The following is a 21,057-nucleotide window of genomic DNA, read 5'->3' as shown; positions in this document are numbered from 1 at the left end:
CCTTTCCAATAAAAATAAATTAATCTTTAAAAAAAGTATTTGTATAAAAAATAAGAATTAATTTTCCAGATACTTTTTTCTCTGTTTGTATTGGAATAATTATAATGTATTATAAAATAGTGGCACGTTAGTAACATTAATGTGGGAAGCCAAACTACACAGAATTACTTCAAATTTTTTTAGCTCTCTCATTTGATTGCATAAAATAAAATAGTAAAAGTAATTAGAGTCCATAACAGAACAAAATTTCTCTAAAGAAAGATTTGAATGTTCCCTTCAAACTGATATGCAAGTGCCAACAAGGGATCCTGAAGAGCTGGTAATGTGCAGAGCTCTCAAGAATGAAGGAATGCCATTTTCAGTGGAGTGAACATGTGATCCTGTCCAAATGAATACATTTGAAATAATTTGTAAATCTGTTTTCACCATGAATGCCTACTCTTCCATAAATAATAATGCAGTATGAAAGGCCTCGTTTGACTTCATGTCATGCTCACAGTCTTACCAACTCCAAAATTGTGAATCAAGTAAATCTTTGTTGTTTATAGTCACCTTGCCTGAAGCTTTATGTTAATACAGCACAACATAAAGCAATAATATAAGGCAGATGGACCAAAATGCAAATTAACAAAAAAATGCGCAATGCACACAAATGGACCTCAAATTATTTTATAATTGAAGAAAATTGTATATTCATTTTTTTTTTAATTCTGAAAAAACTAAAATTTTAAAAAGTAATGTGTTATTTTTGTGTGTATTTTGTAGTTGAGTTTTGGAATATATTTTGATCCAAAAGTTTCCAATCAAAATCCATACTGTTTTAGAGACAATTTTCAATATAGATCGTGTATAAGATAATCATTTGGTGTATCTGGTATATCCTTCTGTTATCTGCAGTTTGTTTTTCTCAAAATCTGAAGCAACATTTGACAAAAGCATATCTGCTATGTGATGAAATAACATATTCAATGAAATATATCATATTTATATTGGCATTTTTGCCTTACAATTTTGAAACAGAGACGAATCCATTGCTCATAAGTCATGGGCAAACTTATTTTCTGTTTTCACCTGTGTATGTTTATTTAAGAAATTTAAATCCATTTTTGCAATTTTGTTCATGAATTACCTGGAATCTGTTCTTTGTGCTACTACTGTGTCAATATGAAAATAAATGGGAATTGTACCATAATAATAGCCAAGTATTTTTTGTGATGTAGAAGATCTAATGTATTAATGTCTTAAAAATAAAAGAAATATTTAAAAAATAAAATTTATGATAGAAATCAGCCTGATTCACCTTTTAGAAGTTCATATTTTAATTAAGCTCTTATTCAACCATAATATACCTATCGAAGAGCTACTGTTTGTAAATTTTTGTCATGAGAGCTAGAGATATGTTGGTGAACAAGACATGACCCTGGTCTCTACAGTGAGCATGCGGTATTTGTCAGCTTTACATACTAAAATCTACATATGTAAGAGAAAATAACTAGCAAAGAAAAATATTAATTTTCTTTAATGGCTTTGGAAAGTCAAGGTTCAATACTGAGAAACCCTATCAGTTTTTTTTTTTTTTTTTTTTTTTTGTGAGGGAGGATACTGTCAATGGAGAAGTGCATAGGGTGGAAGAAGTCCATTCTGACACAGATAGTAGGAAGGCAAATAAGGAGGGTGATGAGTATACGCATCCAATTATTCCTTGACAATTGCCTCCTAAGACCAAGCCTTCAATGAGCACGAGCCCTTCCAGGAATCATGCTCTAAAAAACATATTTGATCAAACTTCCATCCTTAAACACCGACAATTAATGCTTATCCACAAACTGTCAACATCATACATGGAACAATGAACTGTCATTTTGGGACTACATTTAACTTGGAAATTTCTGCACATCAAAGAAACGATCAACTGAGTAAAAAAAAAATAATAATAATAATAAGCAACCAACAAAGTGGGAGAAAAATGTTTGCACACTACAAAAGACACAGGGGCCTAATACATAGAATATGCAAATAATTCAATTATAATCATAACAACAAAGCAAACAACCACACATGGGTGAAGAAAAGGGGCAGACACTTTTCAAAGGAGCAAACTCAAATGACCAACAGCCATATGAAAAAAAAAATGCTCGAGCTCCCTAAAAATAAGGTAAATTTAAATAAAACCAACAAGGTGGTTCCACTTAACTCTAGTGAGAATGGCCTACATACAGAAAAACGCTAAAACACCTGTTGGTAAGTATGTGGGGAAAAAGGACCCTTACTCCACTGCTGCTAGCATTGCAGGCTGCTGCAGCGACTATGGATGTTGTTATGAACAGTATTCAGACAATGGAAAAATCACCTAACACATGACCCAGCAATCCCACTCCTCAGAATATATCCAAAGGATCTGATGCTTGACGAATCACTTGTACCCATATATTCATTGTAACACAATAAACAATTGCTAAGAGTCAATCCTGCTAAGTGAAATAAGCCAATCCCTGAAAGAGAGATATCATATGTTTGTGCTAATATAACTTCCATCAAAAATGCAAACAAAAAAATAATAAAGAGAATAAACACACATGTTTAACCCCACAAAGTAAGAATGTAACGAAAACCAGACTACCAGGAATCAAGCAAAACCAACAGAGATTCTGTCCACTAAGGAATGAAGGTAGACTCCTAGTGAAATTTCTAAATATACATCAGCAACAAAAAGCTACAATCCCTACTATTGCCCATGCCAATTGTGTCATGATCCACCTGAAGAGAAAAAGTAGGAACAATTTATTTTTCATTTCTAATTGTAGCTGGTTGTTTCCTTGTAATGCTCATTGCTAATATGGCTGAAGGGTTGTCTTGGCTACTCTTAGGGAATGGAGCATTCTTGTTTTAATTTGCAGTTTTTTTGGGGTGTCAAAACCAATTATTTTTGCTGTGAATTTTACCTTTCGCACTTCCTAGTTATTTGTATCTTTTTCAATTAGTCCTTGCTATCTCTAAATCATGTGTTGTCTTTTAATACATTCCTCATAGTTACATTAAATTGCTTATTTACAATGACAATCTCTAGATACCTCTGAGTCTGGCACAGGATCTGAGTTTGTTGATAATGGAAACAGCACTGAATGTACTCAGGCCACTGGAGTCATCCTGTCCTCCCTCTTTACAGCCTCTTATTCTTAGAACTCTTTTGCTGTCATTGTTTGACTTTTTTCATTACTTTGCATTTTTAAGCTCTTCAGAAGTTGATCAATATTCTTTGTTCAAGTTCCAAACATGCATGTTGCACGTGAGATGAAGAGGAGGACATAGTCACTGGCTGTGGTTTCCTCACTAGCAGAGACACACACACAAAGACTTAATAAACCTTATAGTACACAACACATTTACTATTCTTCCCCCATGCCAGAAATCTTCTAAAGGAATTGGCCTAATATGTGGAGTGTGTGACACTTTTCTTCACTGTTTCAATGCTAGGTGTTTGCTTTCCTCTGGCCTTTTCCCAGGAGTTGCTGATCATCTTCAGCCTTGACAGTAACAACAATTTTTCCCTCTTCCTCAGAGTTTTATGTCTTTGATTCATGAAAAAATATGAAAGAGTGAAGGAAATAAGAAAGGGTGGACAAAATGGAAGGAGAAATATGAAAACACATATTAGACCAGATTTGGTGAGTCTAAACTGCTGTCCTATCTGTATCATTTATTTGTTGTTGTTGTTGAGGCTATTTTCCTTAGACCTTCAACTGATCAGCACCTATTTAAAACTAGTTCATGTTTTATTTCAATGTATTTGTTTATTGCTTCATTTGGCACTTAGCACAAGGATTTCCTCATGATATGCTCCCTTTATTTCTTTCATGTCATACTCATATTCATGTTATCACATATTCATTATATATAAGAGAGAGATGTATCTACACACATATATACACGTTTCTGGACCATTATGATTTTGTTTTCTGCTTGTTTTAAACAATACGGTTCAAATTTCAACCCAATCAATTCAATTTATGTTTCTCCAAATAAAAATTATGCTTTGCATTTTTACATGATTACAATGGTCCACATCATTAATTAGATATTTGAAAAACCATCAGTGAATGTATATTTTCATTACTTTTATTTATAATTTTTCTTCTCAATTTCTGCCTGATTCCATGACTTTATAACTCCTAACATGAAAAATTTTCTGTGGGTAATAAAATAGATTTGGCCTGGCGGCGTGGCCTAGAGGCTAAAGTCCTCACCTTAAATGTGCCGGGATCCCATATGGGTGCCGGTTCTAATCGCAGCAGCTCCACTTCCCATCCAGCTTCCAGCTTGTGGCCTGGGAAAGCAGTTGGGGATGGCCCAAAGCCTTGGGACTCTGTACCCATGTGGGAGACCTGGAGGAAGTTCCGGGGTCCTGGCTTTGGCTCAATTCACACCAGCCGTTGTGGTCACTTAGGGAGTGAATCATGGGAGGGAAGATCTTCCTCTCTGTCTCTCCTCCTCTCTGCATAACTGACTTTGCAATAAAAAATAAATGAAGCTTTTAAAAAATTTAAAAATATAATAGATCAAATATTATAACTTTTATACTTTCATATATATATGTGTGTATATACATATAATGGCCATATGTATATTACCTGAGTAGTTGTAACTGAGAGTAAAAATTTGTATTTTTTTTTCTAAACGAGCCTTACTTCTTTCCTGTGGTTGCTTGGCTTAGTGCCCCTGTCAAGATATATAGAGATTACTCCACATTTAATTTAAGCTGAAAATTAGCTTTCTTGCCAATCCAATTTTTAAATATATAACATTTTTATATCCTGAAAAATGATTGCTAAGCATCATTCCCTGTAATTATCTGACCTGTAACGTGTTGTGTCCCATTAGAAGGATTATCACACTTTTTTTTGTTATTGTAGCATTTTTGTGATCCATATTCTTGTGTTAGAGGTAATACTTTTTAAAATGCTGGTATGTTCTACTTGAGTAAGTTAGATTTGTTGTCATAGTTCCTGACCATTAAGCATATGGGAATCAGAGCATGTACTATAATATTTAGTAGGAAGATAAAACAAAGTTAGCAAAGCAACGAAACTGGTAGAAGTGCTTGCCACGCTTACCACAGAAGAGACAAAAGCAAAATCTGTCTAAAGACAACAGATAATTTTGCCAAGGAACAAAAATGCCACAGATGGTTGTAAGAGGCAGCTTCTTTAGCAACAGAAATAGATTTTTCTGAGAAAATGTTCTACCAAATTTTGCTTCTGGATCCATCTGTTCTGCTGTGTTGAGGACAATACTCAGTGAAAAAAGAAAAAAAAAATCAAACCAAAACAAAACAAAACAAAAACCCTCAAAGAGAGCAAACTTTGGAGATTGTTACAGAAATTGTTATGCAGTGATTATATTCTACGTAAATTGATAGTACAAAAAACACTTAACTAGATTGTGTCTTTTCATTTGTTGTTGAATGGTGTTTTGGTCTAAGCCAATGAAGGCACCTAAAGCAGAGTAACTGTGGCAACCTTAGCTGTCACCACTTCGATGTCTTACCACAGATTCAAGTCTCACTTGTTTAAAAATCCAAAATAATTCTTGATCATGAGTCCTTATTGGAAAAAAAAAAAAAAAAAAAGCTTTTGAACAACACAGGACACAGTGGAATTTCATGGTTATTTTCTTCAAGAGGTTTTGGAATGACAAATAAAATAAGCTCACATGAACTTTATGAAAGTGAATGAACCACTTTGAAAAATGAAAGCTAGTTTTTTTTTCTCTTAAAAGGAATATAGGGGCCTGACACTGTGGCCTAGTGGCTAAAGTCCTCGCCTTGCATGTATTGGGATCCCATAAGGTCACCGTTTCTAATCCCTGTGGCCCCGCTTCCCAACAGTTCCCTACTTGTGGCTTGGGAAAGCTGTCAAGGATGGCCCACCTTGTGGCCCTGCACCCACATGGGAGAACTGGAGGTGGCTCTGGACTCCTGGCTTTGGATCAGCTAAGCTCCATCCATTGCAGTCACTTGGGGAGTGGGTCATCGTAGGAAAGATCTTCCTCTCTCTCTCTCTCTCTCTCTCCTCCTCTCTGTATATCTGACCTTGCAATGAAAGTAAATAAATCTTTATTTAAAAAAACTAGTATAGTGTTGCAAACAATTCAATATATCATTGCTTATTGTGAGAGTAGACCTGCTTTGTTACTTTCTTTTTGAACATTCTAAGGAATTTGTTAAAAACATTATGAAAAATTACTATATTTAAGTACCACTCAGAATTATATAAAGTATATACTGCATACATTAATTATGAACTATAATTAGTAGCAACTGTTCTTAGCAAGGATATAGCTTTGAACATTAACTGATTTCAGTGTATACTAATTCTGATCTAATTGATATAAATTATGATTGTATCTTATGTTTAAGAATGTAAGATTTCCCTGAGGTGAATGATGGGATCCTCCACTTAATAATTACAAATTATCACTTACTTACAGCACAGGCTTATATTCAGTGACCCATTGGGACACCAAATCAGGCAGCTATTTTCTACATGTGAATGTTTGATTGCTGCCTCCAGCTTCTGACCCTATCTTACAACTCATGCTCACCCTGGAAGGCCATGGCCTTCCAAGTAACTGGAGTCATGATACTCACTTGGGATATAGAGATAGAGTTTCTGTCTCCCAGAACTTCTCTGGCTAGCCCCTGTTGAGGGCAACACTGACTCCATCAGTAGGAGCTCTGCATCTTTGTCTCTCAAATAAATCCATTATAAATTTAGAAGAAAATAATTAAGACATATTTACAAATAACACATGCATGCATGTATACTTCTCAAATCAGAAAGCTTTGCTAATGAAAACATAGGAAAATAAAGAATTAAAAAAACAATTATAATTGCAATTTAACAGATATGTATTATTCTATTTAGCATTATTAAAATATTAAATATTGATAAAATAATGATAGTAAAATATTAAAATTATTATATGCAAAATAAGAAAATCAACAATATCAAGTTGTATAACTTTAACATTTTGAATAATTATTGATATGATAAACTATTTAAATGTTTCTGATTTGTGCATAATACAAGTGTTGCATGGTTAAGTTTTATAGATAAATTTTCTCATGACATATTTTTTCTTAGAAGAAATTAGCTTCCAACACTTTATCTTAGCTAAAGGCCAAGAAGTGATAGACAACAATTTATTTCTCCTTCAAATATGTGCAATTTTGAAATTTGTATTTATAAAATTTAGCTCTGGAAGCCCAGCACAGTGGATTCTGCTCCAAGGCTCACACACCTCAGTTTATTTCTCTTAGCACTCTTCAAGCTTAGCTAATATTATTTTCTGAGCTTTACAGGTTTGTGTATCCATACTAAAGATATTATTTAATACTATTTCTCCAACATAATTTTATATATGTAAGTTAACCTGGAAAATGGCTTTGATTACTGCATTTCAAAGGAATAGATAAATTAATTAAAATAATGCCTTGAGGTAACTATATAAAATTAATTCTTACAATTAATAATGTAATTTGTACAACTAATACTTTATAAACATAATGATGACTGGAGATATTAAGTGATTATAATAGTATTAGGAATCATTAAGTTTTCTGTGACAGTAAGGGAAATATATTCTAAACAATTCTGATTAACTGTTTTATTCAAGACACAGCTCTACAAAGAGAAGGATAGATAGAGACAGATAGATGCCTTCCATTCATTGTTTCACTCTCCAAATGGTTGAAACAGCTGTAGTTGAACCATTCTGAAGTCATGAGCCCGGAGCTCCTTTCTGGGTCTCCAACAAGGTGTACATGCCCAAGGATTTGGGTCATCCTCAGCTGATTTCCCAGACTATATGCACAGAGATGGATCAGAAATAAACTTGTGTCCAAATGTGATGTGAGAGGATTAGGCTATTTAGTCACCATGTTGGCCCCAATTTAATACTTCTAAAAAGACTATCGTTTGCTCACTTTGATTTTTTTGCCTTCCAAAAATATTTTCTATAAATCTCCATTTCTGTTATTGATTAATCTGTCCTTTATCTTCCCTCCTATTGTAAAAAAAATTCAAAATAGTAAAAAAAAAATGACAGGTTTTTTCATGAGTTCGAAATCCAGTTAATGATAAAGATAAAATATTGAAGAGCCACTGGAGAAGAAATATTAACAACTGTCAAATTTACAAGATAAAGATAAAATATGTATTTCTATGTTTAAAAGGTACTTATGAATGCACATAGGGAACATACTCCACGCATTTTTTATACACAGTTTTAAGAACATAATGATAATCTCAACATTCCCTTCCCCTTCTTTCCTCATGTTTCTCTTATATTCTGTCAAGCTTTAACTTACCTTACAGTCACAAGTTCAACCCTGCAGTAAATAAAGAATTCAACAAGTATTGAGTAGAAAAACCACTTATTCATAAAAATATACAAGGTTTGTACATAGCAATAAGATCTCAAAATGTCATTTTCACTCATTTACATTACCCTTTAATATTACATTGTATGTTAGTTACCATAAATCATATGAAATACGATTTTCTTCATAGGACCAATTTATTTTATTAAACATTGTCATCTACAATTGCATCCATTTTGCTTCAAGAGAGAATTCCATTCTTTTTATAACAGGGTAGTGATACATCCTATGTAATGTATTTATCCAGTATGCCTCACTTTTGTATATTTTTATAAAATTCTGTTCCACTAAACTTATCTTCTTTCAATGTGTCATTTTTCTTCTCTTATCAGTGATGTTTTATCCTTCAGCCCACCACTGCATGCTTTACATTTTACCTGCTTTGCATATTACTCAGGGCAAGTTGGGTTTTCTGTAGGAACAGCCTCAAATTAAAGCAGCTTTAAATACCAACGATTTAGGTTGTTCTCATGCCAATGCTATTGTTCCCTCAGGAAATTCTCCAGTGAAAACACTTCCATGTGATGATGGAGTCTTCACATTGATAGGATTTCCATATTTGAACAGAGAAGAAAGGCATAGGAGGGCATGGAGTCCTAATATTTTTATATCTGTAGATGAAATAAAATGCATAGTATTTGTGATCAAAATCTATTGAGCAAAATCTATATAATTGCCAGCCAACATACCAAATGTTAGATGATGATTGCCGGCCACCTGCTAGAGAAAGAATAACAGTAAGTTGTCCAAAATTGTAACAGAAGCTTCATTAGAAAAATCTGTTCCTAGGCCCCCTTTGTGCAGCGTGGAGAGAAGGAGGAAGCGAAAAGGACAGGCCAAGAGATGTATCTGGGAGTTTTCTATTCTTCTCTCCACGGGGACTGGCAAAGGAGCTGTCCAGTGCTTTAATTAAGTAAGGGATGTCTGTACAGGTGTGTCATTGTCAGGCTGGAATCCAGCCAGACTGTTGACATAACTGGGCTTTGGGCTGAGGCCTGGAGTTACCTGTAGGGTCTGGAATGAACCCAGCCCCTCCCCTCTGGTGCCCTGTTATAAACCGGAAAGAAGCATCAACCAAATTAATAGCCTTTAAAGAACAGCAGTATATACATAAAATGAATTACTATTGATGTTACCCCATTTCAATGTACAATGTCATGTTCACAGTTATCAAGAACTAAAAAATGTGTAGTAACCTGAATCATCAAATGTGACTTTTTAAATTTTGTTTAAAGATTTATTTAGTTTTTTTTTTTTTTCTTTATTGGAAAGGCAGATAAACAGAGAGGAGTAGAAACAGAGAGGAAGATCTTCCGTCCGATGGTTTCCTCCCCAAGTAAACACAAAGGCCGGTGCTGCGCCCATCCGAAACCAGGAGCCAGGAGCTATTTTGGGTCTCCGATGTAAGTGCAGGGTCCCAAGGCTTTGGGCCGTACTCAACTGCTTTCCCAGGCCACAAGCAGGGAATTGGATGGGAAGCAGGGCCGCCAGGAGCCAGGAGTACAACTGGCGCCCACATGGGATCCTGGCGCGTGCAAGGCGAGGACTTTAACCACTATCTTATTGCGCTGGGCCCATCAAATGTGACTCTTCGTGTACACTTTGGTTCCCTTTTTAGTCAGAACATCATCTCACCAATTTGAAGATTTAATATAGTCAGGGCTTCCTTACTATTCCTTTAGTTGGCTAGCTAGCCATCTGAACTGTGGAGTACAACCTTTTCCAAGGTTGCATTCAAATAGCATAGGACAGGTAATAAGAGCCAGAAAGAAAATAATACCTATAACCCCTTGTATGACCAAATGCAGCTCAGAGAAATTACAGAATTCGCGCTTTCACCGATCCTAATTTCCTAAAATATTATAGGTCATGTAAGTTAGTAGTATATGTTTATAACATCGGTGGGTTTTGTTGTTGTCATTCTTTATTTTACAGACTGTTAAAAATGGTTGATTAGATGAGAAATATGCAGAAATTAGTCCTGGAACCAAATCAGCATTCACACATCAAAAGGTCTTATCCTTGTTCAATAAATTGTTGGTGCAGAATAATTCCCAGTGTGCATTAAGGAAGCTAGTCCAATGACATTATTTCAGTGAGATTCCAGAGGAAATTTCCAAAATACCACAACCAAGAAACCCTAACAGAGGGTGAATTGGCAGAAGACTGAAGGACATACGTCCCATGGGCACTGAAAACTCTGGTACAAAAGGACTTGGTCTCTCGGTTGTTTACAAAATGTCTGTCTGATAAGTTAGGTGTTTTGCTGCTTCATTTTTTGACTTTTAGTTTTGTTTGCCTTGGCAAGCGAGCTTGCTTTCTTCTGCAAGAAGATAAACAGAGAAGATACATAGTGTCCTTAAAAATCAATTTTCTTTTTCACATTCTGATAATATCTACCAGCAAGGTTTGTTTTAAGGCAAATTAATAAAATCTGTCATATTTGAGTGAAATAATACTTAGACAATGGAGCCATACAGAATCAGTTGTGTTTATTGAAAAGAGAATGTACATTTACTGAAGCAAATACAAAACTTATCAGAAGAAAAATATTTGAATACTCTGGTAATTTGTAAATATATATATTTATATATATATAGTTATATATATATTATATATTATATATATATTATATATAATATATAATATATAATATATATATATATTATATATATATATATTATATATATATATATAACTGTAAAGATACTAATCACAGTTTTGGCCCTGAAATTAAAAACCCAGCTCCTTGAAAATATTTTTCACATACTACTTTATTATTATTATTGCTTTCCATTATACAGTTTTGTAGGTATGGTGCAGATATTTTTAATTTCCCCTTCCCACAATTTTCACTTAAGTCATCACAGTAGTATAGTCCAATAGTAAAAGTTACAATTTAAGTCAACTTGACATACAATTAAAAGAAGATTAGAAAATGTATGAAAAATGGATTCAAAAATACACATTTTTAGTGTACATTGTGCATACATTTTTAATTATTATCTTAGAATGTAGAATATTTGTATTCATAGCAACCATATCAAATATGACTAGTAAGAACTACCCAAAAGACACTAAGTAAAATACTTCTGTATATTTGTGTTTAGAATATATTCAAATAATATACAAAAATTTAGTCCTGGGTCATAATAATAGATGAAAGTATCAAAATAATATACACCAATTTTCAAGTTATTAAGACCTTTTTATTCAAAAAGAATTGAATGTAAAATACAATTAGACAAGTATATTGGATATAGAAAATATAGTTTTCTTTAAAAATGTCCAGAACATGGTGATGTTTAGACTGGGGGAATATGTTCATAAGATTAAGACTGCTCTTATACAACCATTCCAGAAAGTTTACAACATGTGTGTTCATTCTCCCAAAGAAGTTCAGGCAAATAAATTCTCTCCACATTGTCCTATTGCAATATGTTTGGCTGGGGACACATTAGTCTTCATCATACATAAGTACTGGGCACTTGATATGATTCTCATTTCCTTTAAAACAGCTGTTATGTGTGACAGCCAAAGCCAGAAAAGAGGAAAGCCATTAAGGCTAATACAGATGCACTGGAGATGAATATAGGATGTGGAATTAAGTGTGTGTTAAGGAGAACCTAGCAGGTTTGATCAACCAAGTAATGAAAGATCCTGGTCCTGGTCCCTCTCAAGAGTGCAGAGATAGGAAGAGAGACAAAATGTGGAAAATGGAGAATATCTTATCTGAAGTCATTTTGAGAAATATATTTTTATAAATACCATGAGAATTATTATTAGTCCTAACAAATAAATGAAGCATTGAGCATTGCAAATGATAATATTTTCTCCAAAAGAAAAACAAAGTAGAAACATTCTAATTGGTTAATTAATTTTGTCATTAAGATATTCTAAGTATGAGGGCTGGGTCTCTTTAATATACACAAGGTCTTGCAAAAAATGTTTGGTTACCTTAATAGGAAGCAACTCAGGTTACTGTTTGTAGTAAGATGACATATACATTCATCAATTGGTATGCACATATGCAAATAAGTATCTGTTTAAACATGTGTTCGTAATTTATGTAAGTTTTCATATAAATCACTTACATGAACTATATAAAATGTATGCATATTTTGATATTTGGAAAGGAAATTGATACTGATATGTGTTAAAATACATGCTGGGAAAATAATAATACATTTTTTTCTTGGCTTTCTCATTGTATTCATAAGGCAAAAATTACTTCAGGCAGCCAATTCAGAGTACGTGAAACAAAAACTAAATGTGATTATATGGGGTTCCACAAAGAGTGTTACCTGCAGCAGAAATTCAACCATGAAATAAAATGATGTAGACAGAAAAGAAAATGAATCCATACTATATCAAACAAAAATTAAAAAAAAAAACTTAATGTTTTCAAAATAAAAATTAAGTTTAAATTCTCAGGTGAACACATGTAAGTACTGGTACAGGTTTCAGCTGCTAAAATGAACAAACAGAAATTACAGCTATTTTAATGACATAAGCTGCCAGACAACCATGACTCTCAATCATGTTTCCAGAAAGAGATCTTTTTTCTCTTTAAGCATAAAAAAAAAAATGACATGCTTCGTGGCTCCTTAGTGATAATAATTTGTTTTCAAGTTTGCTCAAATCTTGGCTTTGAAGATGACTTTTCTTTTAATGTTCTAATACTGAAATTTTGTAATTCTTATTTGTAATTCTGTTTTTCTGCATTCAATGTGAAGCATACTAAATTTAGAATGCAATAAAGAAAAATGCAGTTTTTTTTTTTAAAAGTCAAAGCTCAATCCTCAAAAGTTAACATCATCTTTTTCTTAAAACATTAGGGTTCACAATACTAAGAATAAATTAAACCAAACCTTCTATATTTTTGTGCTCTATCAAGCTTCTTTTATTTTATTAGCAATGTATTCATATTACAAAATTATAAATTAAAATTATTTCTTGGTTTCATAATTTAGACGGGTGTTTCACACTTTAATTATAGGATGCCAAACAAAATGAAAATATGTTAGGATCGTTGACAAGTTTTTGATGAAACACAAATCGCTGAACATTTTATCATTTAAAACATTGCATCAAAAAATTGTATCCAAGTGTCTCATGATTTGTTGCTTTACTTTTTTTTAGTTCAAATGATAGATATAATTAAAAATCATATAGGGAATAGATTAAAGGATATTTATGTAAGCTAGAATATAGGACATAGATTATCTACTACCTTAAAAAGATAGATTTACTAACAAATCTTTCTCTTTAATCATTGGCGTTAAAGTAAGATTTTTTTTTTGAGAGGAAAAAAGTATATATTCACTGAAATTTTCTCCAAATTCCCTTGCTTATATGCCTACTCCTTCTGCCATTTTTTTTAAGAGTCATGAACATCGGGCAGAGAGCTACAGGATGCCAACTACTGGAACTTTGATATAAGGCACTACCTGAAATTTTTGAGAGTCTTTAACTCTGCTTCCTTCAGTAAGAAGAACAGATTTTTGGTCTGTCTCTGCTCCATAAAAATCTTTACAAACACAGAGCAAAAAAATGAGCCTGGCGGATTCTTCTTCATGTGGTGATAAACCAAGAACTTCAGTGACTGGTGTAATGACACTCTTACAAAAAAGTATCATTTTATCATTTTGATAATTTTGTTTTCTTCAAGCTATAGAAATAATTCTTTATATATGTACAAATTGGATTTGTACTCCATTCACATTGAATATAGGTATAATTAAAAATTACATCTCTTTTCTTTCAACAAATATTTTTGATTGCCAGTCTTGTCACAACTTGCATACATTGAAACTATCAGGGACTATTTGATCAAAGCATATCATTTAAGGAAGTGCCAAGCAATTCTTTGCCAAGTGTCAGAAAGTCTGCACTTCCTGTTAATATCATACATAGAAGTCCTAACATTTAATACCTCAGAATATAAGTATATTTGGTGAGAGGCCCTTTTTTGTCAACATTGTGATGCTGGCTTAGTTTTGTTTTAGCTCCTTTCTTCATCTCTTATATGTTCTTTTCTCTGTGATTACACCGTTTTTATCCTCGTACTGGGTATATTTTAGCTTATAATTTTGGCAAGAATTAACGAGTTTTGTTTAGTTTTTCATGTTGTTTATATGAAATCCTAATTATAATAAGTTACTTTGAAGTGATATTTATTAAAAATATTGCAAAGTTTTCAAACCTGACAACATGGTAAATATAAATAAGTCTACAGGGACTGCTCAATTTGTAGATTAAACTTCCATCATCAGAACTGGCAATCATGTGAGCTCTGTCTCAAATCCAGGTAAATGTGTTTCCTGTCTAGTTTTTGGTTAAGCACAGAGAGCACAACTAATGACCTAAGTTTGTGGGCCCCTGGAGGTCACAAGACCTGATGCCATTTCTCACTCCCTGACTCCTGGATTCAGAGCCATAAGGAAAATGATTGAGTACATGCAATATCTCTGTCTTATCGTCTATCCCTCTCTAACACTGTTGTTCAAATACATTTTTTTTTAAGTCTGCACATGTACACATCACTTTTAATCATTTACCAATTTTGATGTCTCATTTGACTTTTGTGTAGTGCCTTTTGTCACATTAATATGCTTACTGTTTTCAATTATCCAGTATTTTAATCCTCATGTAAGTATAATTACTAGTATCTGAAATAATCTGGTGTGGGGAGCAGCTGACCCAATATGTATGAGAGGCCATCGCAAGATGGCAGCTGGCCCAGGGCCAGGAGGTGGGGTTGGTCCCACCAGTAGGCAAACAGGAAGTCACAGGGATAGGCTAATTCCATCAATGTGATTATGTCATTGGTACCAGCCTATGAGGTAGTGCCCAGTGGACCCACAGGGATAAGTGATTGGTGGAGACCTGTATATAAGCAGCCCATTTTCAGCAATAAACTTCTTCGTTTGGCCTTTTTTGTTTGCCTTCCCCTTTACGTTCGCCTTCTCTTTGGTCCAGCTTTTCTTTCACTCATTCATTCATTTGTGTGTGTGTTCATGTGTTTGTTCGGTGTGTGTGTGCTGGTTGTGGTGGTGGTTCCTGTTTTTCTAGGCCCTCAAGATCCCTCATCATTTTAGTGTCGCTGCAGGACAGCGACAAGTGGTGGCCCATACGGGGAATTTTCAGGCCAAGAACAGGGAAAAGCAGTACAGAAGCAGTAAGACCTACGTAAGGGGAATTTCCAGCCTGCACTGGCGTAAGTGTATAGAGTAAAAGCTATTTTATTTTCGCCTTTGAGGCGATTAAGTAGTTTTAGCCCAAAGAGGCAGATTTTAACCCTAAGAGGCGTGAAATAGCCCAAGAGAAGGATTTTAACCCTAAGAGGCTGTGATTTTTATTTCTGAGAGGTAGCAGGATTGTAATCCATCTTATTCGCTCAGATTGTGTTCTGAAGTTCCACGTGCTCTCATGGAGGAGCCGTTAAAGGGGTTGTTAAGGCACTCCCCTTAAATCTGCCACTGCCTGTGCATTTTTAAGGACCATAGAACAGGTTAGTTTGTGGTTCTTAGAAGAGGGCCTCGTTAATGTGTCTCTGTGGCAATATCTGGGAGACCACTTGAGGAGAGCCAATAACCAATAGCCTCTTCCCCCGGGGGCAGAATAGTTCAATTGCTGATTTTACCCAGCCACATGAGTTATTTCCAGTTTAAAAGCCCTCAGAATGTCCAATTTGGTTCCTGGCTTTTATCCTGCTATCATTGTGTTCCTATCCCAAAGGAACAAATAGATTATTTTGTGAATAACTTGAATAATTTCATTGCTTTTCTTTTTAGGCCCACTCCTGTATGCCTGAGGCCTCCGTTTGCACTTCTTGTGTGCAATGCTAGTTAGGCAGGGGATTTGCTTACCTGTGGATCCGATTGTATTCTTTCAGAATATTGAAATGCAACTGAGAACCCACTGGCTGTGGTAAGTGTGTGCCCACCTATATTCCAAGACTGATGATGGTTAAAGAAGAAGACCTCTCAGCCCTCCTGTGGCCAGAGCGTGACTTTGGGGTTACCGCTGCCACTGTGACAGCAACAGCTACAGCTGCTGCCGCCATGGCCACTGTGGCCCTAGTGACTTCTATACCAGCGGCTCTGACTGTGAATGCTCTGGTGCGACAGACCTCTGTGGTTCTTCAGGCACAGGAGCAGTTCAGCCAACATGTTTGGACTGATTTGCTAATCATAAACGAGTGGACTTGATTTAAGAACAGATGGACACAATATCTGAGGTCCTCTCAGTTTCCAGTTTGCTGCTAATCTGTTTAGAAGCCTTTCGGTTTATTTGAATGGGATTTGAGATGTTCAGTTTGATAATTTACACACTGGCTGCATGGGCAAAAATTGTAATCATCTATGCCCGGTTGAGGTGGCTGCTATAGAACAATGGGTTTGTCATGGGTACAATCTGTGGTCCAATGGGGCAGACATTGGCTTGGGTTTTTGTCCCTTGGAGGGTTATTGTGCCTCGTGATCTTCCTACCTGTCTGGTTCATGCATCTGAGACATCGGCAAGATAACACCATTTTGCAACAGGTCCTGATGGCCTTGGGAGTAGGACCCTTCCCTCGAGTATGGTTAAGCGTGCTAGACTGGTAGTCAAAGATGGGTAAGACCTGCGGGGGACACATACCAACCTAAGACAGGACATAGAGCTGGAAGTTCTACCACCCAATGACAGGTAAGGAAGTAGTCCTGCTGCAGGCCACCTAAGACAGGCACTTCCCAAATGATCGCAATAGCCAGAGCGGAGCTGACGTGAAGCCAGGATATGATATAAACCTGGAATACATGGATGCATTCTGACTTTGTCTATGTTTGGTTGCTATATTGATTGTGAATTTATAATTTCAAAAGAACACTTATTTAGCTAACAGTTTTTGAGGATAAAAGTTCAAGATCCTGGGAACATATCTGAAGAGAAATAGATGCTACATCATATGAAAACAGAGAAGAAAATTAGCATTGTAAGCAATCATGTAAAGAAGCAAACACACATACATGCACAGTATGGTCTTCATTTTATAATAATCCTTTATAGAGATATCAATAAATACATTTAAGTGCACAGATGAATAAATAACATATTCTAAACACAATCATAATCCACACCCAAATTAAGAATGTAATGCAAGCTAATATTCCACCTTGCAGTGACAACATTCTGTAAAGGACCCTGTTCATGTCCTGGTTGCCCACTGCCCATCCAGCTCCCTGCCTGGTGCCTGGAAAAACAGTTGGAAGATGGCCCAAGATCTTGGGACCCTGCACTTATGTTGGAGACCTAGAATAGCCACCTGGTTGCTGACTTCAGATTGGCCCAGCTCTGGAAGTTGCAGTTTTAGGGAATCAAAGAATGGAAGATCTTTCTGTTTGTCCTTTTCTCTGTAAATCTGTCTTTCCAATCAACAGAAAGCAATGGATGAATGAATGAATATGTTTTTTTTAAAGAACACAGTATTATTCATACATCAAGGCTATAGACTATTCTTCCCTCCAATTTTAATAACATGAGAAAATGAGTATGTCAACAAAACAATGTTTAGGACTATTTACCAATTATATGACAGCCACACAATTCCATAGTCTGTCTCTCTTGACTAAAAGGAATTGTACCTTCACCTTCTCTTGTGACAAGGGCTGCTTTTGTGTTTCTATTCATCTTCAAGTGTTATTTGTAATGTTGGCCAGGTGGTGATAAATTCGCTTAGTTTCCAGTTGTCTTACAAGTTCTTTATTTCACCTCATCTATAAATTAAAACTTCCTTTAGTAAGACAGTCTGGGTTCGCATTTTTCTTCATTTGAGACTGCAAACCTGTGTTGTTTCTTTTGAGAAATCTGCTGTCAGTCTAACGGCTGTTCCTTTGAAGTTAATCTGGCATTTTTCTCTTGCATATTAAGAAACACCACATGTTTCATTTTGAATTTTTGAATATAATGTGTTACGGTGGGACTCTTCTAATCGTGCCATTTTGGCGTTTTATTTAACTCCTATATTGGATGTTGATATCTTCCTCCAAAGTTGGGATGTTATCTATTGTATTTTTTTCTTTTTTCATACTTTTAGGAATTCCTAACATTTGGGTATTTTATCATTGAATATTATCTCATAGATATTGAATGCTTTTATCTGTTTTTTAATTTCTTCTTATCATCATTATCATCTTGTTTTCTTCTTTTTTGTCTCAGTGAGATATTTCAAGAGACATATTTTCCAACTTGGAGAATCTTTCCTTGGTCTCATCTAGTGTTTGTGTTTTGTTTTGTTGACAGATTGAATTTTTCATTTCTAAAAATTCTATTTGTTTTCTTTCATTCTCTATCCCTTTGTGGGATTTTAAAATTCTGCTTCTTATACTGATTTCCTTGTTTCCATTTATTGTTTCTCTGTTTTTCAGAAACCTAACAGTCCCTCTTTAGAATGTTTTTAATACATCAACCTTCCCTTTTTTTATGCATCAATATTACTCTCCTCTTTGGCATGCATTCTCTGCTAATGTTTCTTGTATTTATACATATATTGGGGGGGGGTATCAGTCTCTCCTTTGGACTTTCTTTAGGAATTCTTTATTCCTGGAAATGTGTTTCTCTGGCTCTGCACAGTGTCTATCACTTGAGTTTTGGGGTGTGTTCTAGGCAAATCTAGGGAGCTCTTGTCATTTGTGGGTGGCTAATTTTTGAGAGTATCACATGTTCATGGTGGAATACCCCTAGCTACAACCAGTGATTAGACAGATTAATTCAATAAACTTGAAGCCCTTTGTGACATCGGCAGTGTTTTGGTTCAGACACCTATTCCGAGAAAGGCATGATGGGAAAATATTTCCTGACTTGAGTGTTCCTTTTTAAATGTGAATTTTTTTTTTAATATTTTAAAATATTTAAACCTTTTTCTTGATCTTAAAGATCGTGTAGATTGGGGTTGGGGAGGAATGAAGGGTGAGTGAGTCTAGGATAATGAAATAATCACTGATTGAAACCATTTTCCCATCATTCTTTGTTCTAAGCATTCTCTGTACCCTTTAAGATGTCCATTGTTTTTTCTTTTTAAACCCCAGTCTCGAAAGAATTTATGATATAAAAAGTTCCACAGGTCAGTAATTTAGAGGAAAATGAGTATTTTTGTTACCCCCCCCAAAAAAGGAAAAATAATCAAGATTTTAGGGCTTTTGTTTTTTCTTTTGTAATCTTGTAAACAGGAGGGAAAAAAAAACAAAAAAGCAGAATTTTAATGTGAAGACTTTTTTTTTTTGCTATAATCATTAGTTTTAGAGGCATTGTTAGTTTAGTGTGTGTGCAGAGTCCATTTCCCACATTTTTCTTTTTTTTTTTTTAAGATTTATTTTTATTATTTTTTCCATTGCAAAGGCAGATATACAGAGAGGAGAGACAGAGAGGAAGATCTTCTGTCTGATGATTCACTCCCCAAGTGAGCGCAATGGCCTATGCTATGCCGATCCGAAGCCAGGAGCCTCTTCTGGGTCTCCCACGCGGGTGCAGGTTCCCAAAGCTTTGGGCCGTCCTCCGCTGCTTTCCCGGGCCACAGGCAGGGAGCTGGAAGGGAAGCGGGGCTGCTGGGATTAGAACCGGCGCCCATATGGGATCTCGGGCGTGCAAGGCGAGGACCTTAACCACTTGCGCCACGGCGCCGGGCCCCATTTCCCACATTTTTCCTCAAGTATCCTCTATTGTTATCATAAACTCCCTTCTAGTCAGCTGTAGGATATTTAAAATAAATTACTTCAACTTAACAGAAAAAAAATCGTCTATTATTTCATACCAGCTGTTTGATATCACATCCTTCATACCAGCTATCCACTGTCCTTTTTCTTTTCAATTTGAATTACTTATTACTTTATTCGAAAAGAAGATATATAGAGAAAAGGAGAAACAGAAAGAATGATTCTTTGTCCACTGGTCTACTACCCAAGTGGTTGCAAAGGCTGGAGTTGAGCATTTAACCCAAACCAGGACACAACAGTTTCTTCCAGGTCTCCCATCCTGGTGCAGGGTCTCAAGGCTTTTACCATCCTCTACGGCTTTTCCAGGCCACAGGCAGGGAGCTGGAAGGGAAGTAGAGGAGCAGGAACATGGACCAGCACCCATATGGGATCCTGGAAAATGCAAGGTGAGGACGTAGCCAGGAAGCTAGCACACCAGGACTCCATCATGTTATTTTTAACTTTATCACATGGATGAAAAAAAATGGTGATAATTTTATCTCTGATTATATTTACCCTTGATTATATTTTTAAAACTGTGGAATTCAAATTCTGAGTGCTATTAAAATAACACACTGAAATTAAGTAGTATTTGATGCTATTCCAAATAATTTTTGATTTATATAGATTCCAGTCCCTACAAAACTGCACCAAGGAGAAAAATAGTAATAGTAAAAATTACTCACTAAAAAAGTTACTTAAATACATTTTAAGGATTTGTTAATACATATATGAGTTTTAGGCATATTAATAAACAGGAAAAATAATGATAAGATAGTATTTCCAATGAGTGAAATTAATATGAAAAAGAGTATTTACCTTGAAAAATCTATAGTTATGGTGAAATAACTTGAGAAATAACTGTTAGATATAAAACAAAATTAG

The sequence above is a fragment of the Ochotona curzoniae genome, unplaced genomic scaffold (genome assembly GCF_017591425.1).
Source record: "Ochotona curzoniae isolate NIBS_2020 unplaced genomic scaffold, NIBS_Ocur_1.0 contig_3498, whole genome shotgun sequence".
Lineage (NCBI taxonomy): Eukaryota > Metazoa > Chordata > Mammalia > Lagomorpha > Ochotonidae > Ochotona > Ochotona curzoniae.
The sequence above is the reverse complement of the archived record's forward strand: the minus strand, read 5'-3'. Positions refer to the sequence as shown.